Source organism: Thermobia domestica, chromosome 9, assembly GCF_964235325.1.
Source record: "Thermobia domestica chromosome 9, izTheDome1.hap1.1, whole genome shotgun sequence".
Classification (NCBI taxonomy): Eukaryota; Metazoa; Arthropoda; class Insecta; order Zygentoma; family Lepismatidae; genus Thermobia; species Thermobia domestica.
This window is the reverse complement of record NC_137462.1, coordinates 184,425,883-184,435,107: the sequence shown is the minus strand read 5'-3', so window position 1 is coordinate 184,435,107 and position 9,225 is coordinate 184,425,883.

Sequence of the window (9,225 nt, the reverse complement as noted above, 5' to 3'; positions counted from 1 at the left end):
TGCATATAATGTGTATGTTGTACAATATTTTAAAACCATTCGTTACGGTGTCGGATAACATTTAAGTTTCATTAGAATATGTGAAATCAGTTTTTCATTATAGCTTTTCTAACTAACGTTATACAACATATATGTATTCTGAACGGTACATAACTTTAGTGTTATAAAATTTATTTATTGTATTTTTTTTTTTTTACATCAATAGTTGCGGAACTCCTTTTTTTTTTTTATTTTGAAGGCAAGGTACGGACTCATCACCTTTACATTTCGATATAGTAGTAAAGGGCGTTTTATAAAGAACAACTTTTGAATGCCCGCCATTTTTGTTCTAGTAAGTTGCCAGCACTGAATGTTACACGATTTTCATTTGTTGTCTTTGTGGTTAAACTGGTTAGTAGTCATGGACCGTCGAATAGCGCATGATCGTCATCTGTTTTCTCCTGCACGGGTAGGAATTCACATTTACCACATCTGTAATATTTTCACTATCGACAACACGCTGTTCCGTCCTGAAGATCTCCATTCTTCTCGTGTAATTATAATTAGTAAATGTTTATATTCCATGTCTTGCCAGGCCCGGAACCAGAGGGGGGCTAGGGAGGCCTGGCACCCCTTAAACTTCTAGCGGCCCCCCCAGACCTCATTACAAAATGCTATTATTAATACAGAAAACAATTTGTAGGAGAATTTTTAATGACTTGGCCCCCCCCCAAACCTCTGTGGCTGGTTTCGGGCCTGTGTTCTGCTGAAAGGGGGACGAATCTCGAAATCAACCCCCACACCCACTGTCCTAAGTAATATTATTATTATTATTTGGAAATGATGCCTTTCTCTCATACTATTACAATTATAGAATTGTAACTTGATAAACGTCCAAAGTATGTCGTCTTAGTTGCTGCCTCTGTGATTGTATAGCTTTTTGGCACCATCGCCACCACTACACCATGTGCTCTGTGGAACTGTCAGAAGCCAGTTTGTTAACTACACTGTCGAAAATGGGCTTTGATGCACTGGGTTCAACAAAGATAGAGATTAGTGTGGTATACCGCATACGACGTATACAGAATATGAAGACTTTTATGAAAACTTAAAACATGGCATTTCGATCTAAATACCATGGAACATCGAGATTCTTGTTCTTATTGACTTACGAGGAATGGCTCAAAATATAAAATTTTGTATTTTGTTTCTTTCTAGTTATCACCTCCACAATCAAAAATAAATCTTCAAAGTACATAGCATACATAATGGACTTTTTAACTACAATTTGCCTTCACCTACATAGAGACTATCTTTGAGAACTCATGTTACTATACACAGTTTCAGGGAAGTAATAGTTTAATTTAAAGAATTACTTTCGTTTTAAATGCGTCAAACTTGGTAACTTACTTAACACTAACTGGTGAAAAATTCTGCACTAAGGTTTAACAATTTTTTTATTGTTGCCTTTATAAATATTCTGCCATCTCTTGAGCAACATATATTTACTGATTACACTGATAAACCACTCCCTATATTCTCAATGGAAATTCAAATCGTTGCCACAATGCAACGAAAGTGACTCGGCGACACTAACAACTAGAGTTGTAACTAACTTCATCGTCTGCTACTGGCAGTCAGTGTTGCCAGATCTACTGATTTTGCAGGAGATCTCCTGCTTTTCCTACGTTCTACTGATCTACTGCGAAAGAAAATGAAAAGTGAGCAATCTCCTGCTTTTTCCTTACTTCGAGAAGTTGAAGAAATATTATTATTATTAATATTGAATTTTCAATGTTTCCTCACATAAAAAGACGAAATTTCTCTGTTATAATACACAAAGCTCTGTAGAGCATATAGTTATAGAGCTTGACTGTATATAATATGAATCCAAGGAATACAACTGTACGTCATTCTCTATATGCATTATGGTTAGCGTTTTTATGACTTTCTGTAAGATTTACAAGTAAGTGTTGTATAAATTGGGACTTGGGCTGGAAGAGTGGCTTAGATCGTTTCTCCGCGATCGTCAGCAAGAAATCGTGTTACGCCACGGTCACGTGTGACTGCACAATATAGCTACGTTATCGCTACGTGCATGAAAAGACATTTTCCCACTTTACTTTGCTCTTTCATTACGTTTTACTTCACACATGTTTGTATCAAATAGTATTAATATAAATCGGGATTTTCACTTTCATTTGCTCAACGTAGTTAATCGGAAATGAGTTCTGGATTGCTTGTTTTGACTACTGCCCTCTTAATAATGGCAAATTTTATTGCCCTCTCCCAGATTTACATACAAACGCCACCACTGTATGTGTCTACTGCTTTCTTCTGTTTTTTATCTTTGAATCTCCTGCTTTTCCAACTGACTGGTCTGGCAACACTGCTGGCAGTAGCTAACTGTATCATTGGCTAATTCTCTCTGACTCACGTGCTCTGAATGATTTGATTCGTTCTTACTTTTAGTAGTTCGTGGTACCTAACTCCCTTGAGTAACGGCACCACAGTCACCACAGTTTCAGCGAGAAGAGCAGCTGAAACCTGCATATTGTAAAACTTTGTCCCATATAGGTTATAGGTAGAGGATTCCTTTGTCCCATATAGGAATCGATGCCCACTACCGGCTTCTATTATAAAAGTTTCACTATAAAAAGTATTTTACAAAATTCTGTACAAATAATCTCTCCAAGTTTGCAAGATTAGTTACAGGTAGTCTTTGACCGTAATGGTCGCAGACAGGATCTCTACAGAGTCCCGTAGCAGGCTAAGCAGAGTGGAGGTGGGGACCCAATGCTCCGTAGCAAGCAGAGGGATGGTTAAGTGGCCAACCTAGCCCCGTAGCAGGCTAAGCGGCTGAGTTTAGGATTCCCAGACAAAGCCCCGTAGCAGGCTAAGCCAGGAAATAGGATAGGCGTAGTCCCGTAGCAGACTAGAGGCCTTGGGTTAGGTTACTCCTAATGTTCCGTGGCAAACAGTAGGAGGGACACGAGAAAACTGGTACAGATTTGCCATCGTCCATCCAATTTATAGGGATCCTTGGGTGCTGGTGGCGCTGCTGCTCCCTTGTCATCGTCTGCTCCGTGGGAGGAGCCAGAAGTCCGTCGTCTGCAGATGATAGTGGATCCATCTGGTGTGTAGAATCCTCTTGTTAAACCATGTGGTGGTGTTTGTAAACATTAGCGTAAAGGGTTGTTTATACACAACACCACGTGGGATATTGTTAATTTCGGATATCCTAGATATTAATTTCTTTGTCTATTTGTTCGTTTGCTTCCAAAATTAATTTGTAGAAGAAAAAGCACAAGGAAATTTTCTCAGAAAGAACGATTGCACAGTTTTCTGTAGTCTAAAAAGACTAATATGTAAAAAAAAATCTGCTGTATACAACGATTTTGCACATAGTAGTTTTATTTTTTAAATAAATTAGTTTTAGGAACTGCATTCTAAAACTATACAATAGACTTCCAAATAGGAATGTAATGGAGCATATACGGGTGTATACAGCGTATACCTACTTAATGTTTTTAATAGTTCTGCGTATACTTACTTCAAATTTACGAATGAACGAGCGTATACAGAAGTGAGCATATGCTATATTTTTGAAAATGGCTTGGAGCAGTGATCGCCAAACTTATGAAGCTTTTGAGTTACCGTACCATCCTACTATGAGTTACCTGTACCAACCAAAAGAACTACAATTTTTTTTTTAAATCTTACATTTCATCAACAATTTGACGAAGGGTCGTATCTCAAAATCTCACTTTTTCAGACGTAAAGAAAGAAATATAATTCCACAGAGGAGGAAAAAGTTAAATATGCAATAATTGATGAATAATTCCACATAATTATTATCTGAAATAGGTGACGAGTTATTACATATTCAACTGCCTTCTTGTCCACGTAATTATTATTTCTTTCCTTGTGTCTGAAGAAGTGAGATTTTGAGATACTACCCTTCGTCAAATTGTTGACAATTTGTTTATTGCCTATGAGCTTCCATTTCTAGTAAATGTGTGAAATCAAACTATCCAAGTTAGCAAATATCTAACATACACACGAAAAACATAACATGCACAACTCCACGCGTATACAATCAACTGTAAGATGAGGCTCACAATGGTTGAACCGAGACTGCTAAAGAACTCGATAAATATACTTTTTCCTATAAATTATTTTTTTTTAAATAATAAGTTCTGTACAAAATAACCTTAAAAAGAAGCAGATGCTACAAGATATATCCACCGATTTTTTTTAGACTAACAAGGTTCCAAGGAAATGTATTTGGTCAAATCATAATGTCATCTGTGAATAGTTAACGATCAACAGATGACAGCATTATCACGTGTCCATCTGATTATACCCGCTTCAAGAAATTTCCATTAAATTGTAGTAAATAGTACACATTTATTGGCCCATTTAATATTGCATATGGGATTTTTTTTTTTTTTAACAGTTTTACATTACACTTAATATGAACCATATCTTTTTTTGGTGTTTCAGTACTATTTAGTAGGAAAAGCACTATATAAGTCTTGGGGTTGTACTTACACGTTAGCTTATATTGGTTGTAGTTAAAATATTCACTAAGGTGTTTACAATTTTTAAGTAGACAATAAAGTATAAAGTATTCATTAGTAATATTGAGCCGAATTTAAATGTGTCTTCCCTACTAAATGCCAGGCTTCCACTACCAGCTTCGTTCGATCTGCAACCACCTCTACTGATTATTGACCGGCATAGAAGTTTTCATTGCAGGAGATTGAGTTGCAGTTGGGTCATGGGTATTGCGCTCCACTACTCTTTACAGGCTTTCCACAGGTCGGAGACGGTGCGGACTCGACGATGGGACAAGCGTCACTAGAGAAGTCCGAAAGCACAATAGCCCATTAAGCTGGCATCTGAACTCTTGACAGGAATGTCAGGGGAGGGAATTGCCACAATTCCAGTTTCCTGTTCCATACGACGATAGAATTTCAGGTTGGATGCCTTGTCTTAGTGCAGTTCAACCTGGTTCACGTCCTGTCCGTACAATGCTGGGATTTCATTCTAGTATATTTTAGTCAGGTCATGAGTCTGGAAGTACACAGAATTGATTTTGACGTTTCGCAGTTGACATTTGTGCAGTTTATCCCTGAACAAGAAACCAGCCACAAACATAAACCTTTTTGGAAAAACTCTTTCTTTGTATGTAATGGCACGAACTTGATCACAGTCTGTGAGCTAAATTCACGCCTCATCAAGGGTAACAACAAACTTCCACCGACTACCAGCGATATGACATTTATACAGGCTCCTACAATTCCCTTTTTGCTTTGCAACATAATATAATTTCAGAGAGTGCACATTGCTCTTACGAAGCTCTGAAACGTAAATCTCTGTGAATGGCGAGGTTGATTGTAGGCTGTAGGTTGCGTGCGCCATTTGCTGGCCATCGCACTCTCTGTGGGTGGATTTACGGAAGTGGCTATACGCCGAACCACGCGGGAGGCTGGTTTCTAGCTGATCGCGTCAGTGTGTTGGGCCCAGAACTCTGTTCGCATATTTCCACATAATACGATTTACAGTGGCACTTTCTGCACGAAAATTACATACTTTACATATTTCTACGATGCGTGTCAACGTGCACTTAGTGTCTGTAAGGGCCGCAATGAAGCCCTCCCAGAATCTGTTTGTTTCGGCGGCTTCGCACTACGCTCGATCACACTGCTCTACTGCGTTACTAACGATATATTGTTGCTTGGCTCATAGCAATTTCACAGCGATGGTTTGCACACGCGCCGTGCAGTTACGCATTGAATTCGACTCAGAATAACTGGATCAACCTCTGTAGTGGCAAAGATGTTATTTACCTATTTATTGAACAGTTTTAATTTGTGGAAAAAATAATTGACGGGTGTAACTATGCTCATGTTTATCATGGATGAATTGTTGTAGGTGAAAGTAAATCCGATGTGGCTGAAGTTATTCCAGATTTGCTGCGAGCTATAAGTGGCCGAGTTTGTGGAAATAGTGTTCAGTCTTAAGGTCTTTTGTATTCATGGAATACTATAAGAGGCTATAGAGTGGCTAAAATGAAGAGCGTTTTAAAGAATAAAGATACGACAGGATTAGATTGTTTGAAAAGTTGATATCTCTAAAACTTAGTAATTGGTTGGAGAGTATACATGTAACGAGAGGTTTATAAGCATCTTAAAGATTGTGAAACTGAAAGGAATTTCTATTTTATGGTGTTATGGCATTTCGATATTTTATGGTGTTTGCATATAGATTCTATGCAAAGTTGTGCGTTGGCATCTGCAAAGTCCACTAAAACCAGATAGAACCAATAAAACGCGACGAATGTCGGCGTACTTGCACTTTTGCACTCATTATACATCTATATAACACAGAAAAAGTCAACAGTTCAAAACCTGTCCATCTAAAGGAGCAAAGAAAGCTCAAAAATGACAATATGGTGAAACTTAGCGTGCAACAATAAGACAAAGTCCTGCGCTGGCTTACTATGACATCTAGCGGGAAATTCAAAAATTCATTAGTGAAAGGGCATCTTAGCTGATACGCAAAGCTGCTTTTCTATGTCCGAACAAGAAACTACATGGTGCAATACAATTTTAAAGTAAACTTTGCATGTATGCAAAACTGCGCGTTAAAGGTTAATGAAAATCTTTAATGAGGGTATATACTTCAGAAGCAGTTTCATATTATCAGTAGAAGATGGCATGGTTATCGTGCAACATTAACTTTTAGGCGTTCACCTCTGGCCCGTGGGGTCCCTAGTTCGATCACAACTTACGCCAAGTGCGCTTTGTGGTGGATAAACAACACGTACGTGAGTTTTCTCCCACTTTACCCATTCCACCATTGTTCACCATCATCGTTTTTCGTAACCTCGATGCATAATCATGGGACATAAAACTAAAAAAGGACATTTTTTAGGCTTTTATATATAAAAAAATGATTTTCCGTATTTTCTCTCTGGAGCTACGCATGAGGATTTACATTAAGCTACATCATTTTGTTCAGCTTAATCAGATTTATTGATTGATACATGCCTCATCTTTGGACTTTTTTATTTCGTTGAACTCGAATAATAATAATAATAATAATAATAATAATAATAATAATAATAATAATAATAATAATAATAATAATTATTATTATTATTATTATTATTATTATTATTATTATAATTTACTACATGTATGGTCTCCTTACTGAAAAAAACTTCGAACTGTCCGAGGAGATTTGAGTATAGTTTGCTATACATTTCATTGAAATCATACCCTTTAGAATTTTCGAAATACATGTTAAAAGATTTGCTTTCATTTCGAAGTTCTGTAAGAGCAGAAATTGTGAAGATATATGACACCCACTCTTTAGATCGTAACTATATAAATTAATAAAATATGTATTTAACACGGCCGTTAAGTTCGTTCACAACATTCTCTTCTGAGAAATCTGGTCACGCTAAACTTTGGCGTAATAACGTATGAGCTACCTCTCGAATAGTATACGTACTTCGATTGCAATTTCTTTTATTATTTTTAAATTTGATTTTTGTGTAGCAAACTGGAAACAAACTTAAATTTGCATATCCCTTTATAAGTTTTGTATAGCATTAAGGTAGTGAAGGAATATATATATATATATATATATATATATATATATATATATATATATATATATATATATATATATATATATATATATATATATATATATATATATGTGTGTGTGTGTGTGTGTGTGTGTGTATCCTAGAAACTACCATCAGCTGTAGCTGGCATGTAATACTGTGTTTACTAATGTGAGGTTTACCATTTATGATTTCAGAAGTTGGTCCAGTGAAAATTGCAAAATGGCTGGTGTATACAGCGTAGAAGACAGAGCTAAGATTGTCGCCAAGTATGGAGTTTGGAGGTCGATAGTGCAAATGCAGAGATGGTGGAGGCAACAGCGAGGTAGGAATGCAACGTTTAACCCCATGCGACTTCTTCGTTTGGTATTGGGCTAAGGAACAAGTGCACATTAAAACCAAGTGATATTAACAGTCTTGAACAAAATATCCATAAAGTGTTTACAAATGTTCCAGTTGAGATGCTAAAAAGAACAGTGGATTCTATTCCTAAAAAGATTGCAGAAGTGCTGGAAAATGATGGTGCATACGTTGAAATGTAATTTAATAACCACATTTTACTCCCTAATAATGTATTCAAAACTGTGACATTCACCTCCGGTGCTTGGGTTCCCTGGTTCGATCCCAGCTCGCGCCGTATGGACTTTGTGGTGGACAAACACCGTGCTCGTGGGTTTTCTCGGGGTTCTCCCGTTTCCTCCCACTTTCTTCATTCCACCATTTCACTCATTTCTCATTATCACCGTCTCCTTTAGCATAACCGGCATAAACGTGGGACGTTAAAGATTTCATTTCATTTCAAAACTGTGACAGGTTACTTACTTTTTGAAATATTCATTGTTACAAATAGATACTGACAAGGGCGCCCATCAGTTGGGGCAAGGTGGGGCGCTTGCCCCCCCCCCCTAGAGGAAATTGTACTTCAGAATATCGAAAATCCAATAGAATTTTTACATTAGTTACAGCAAAATTTGAAACTATTTTTGAAACGTCACTTATACTTGGCCCCCTTGGAAACCACAACATGGGCGCCCTTGTTGGATACTGACTTTACTAACCAGTCTGTATATAAATTCGAATTTGAGATTTCAAAGGGCTACATACTGAATAAGTGATTTTTCGATACTCCTTCGTACTGATAACAAAGTATTTTTCACAATTACTTTTAAAAAAAAAATATTTTAATTGACTATTATGTGCATTTTTCTTCAGGCTCCCTCTCTTTGATTTAATCCAGAAAAGCAGCATTAATACTTTTTTTTAAACCTCCGCCAACACACTAATAACATAGCGCTTACTATTTCTTCAGTGAAAGTATGTAGTGTAATGCATCTTTGTGGAGTTACTCTATGTCCTTGTAGATTAAATTTCAAATAACGAACATTATAAATATTAAAACAGATTTTCTTAATTGTTTAACAGCATGAAACAAAACGCTTATAACTAAATTAAACCCATTCTTCTTCTTCTTTTTTTTTTCGTCATGTCTATTCCTCTGTTAATGCTGTTTTCAAGGTAATAAAGCAGAATAATTTCTCATGCAATTTTCCAGCACCAACGTATAATTATCGTCAATATACGTATGCATTAAATATGTATAAACA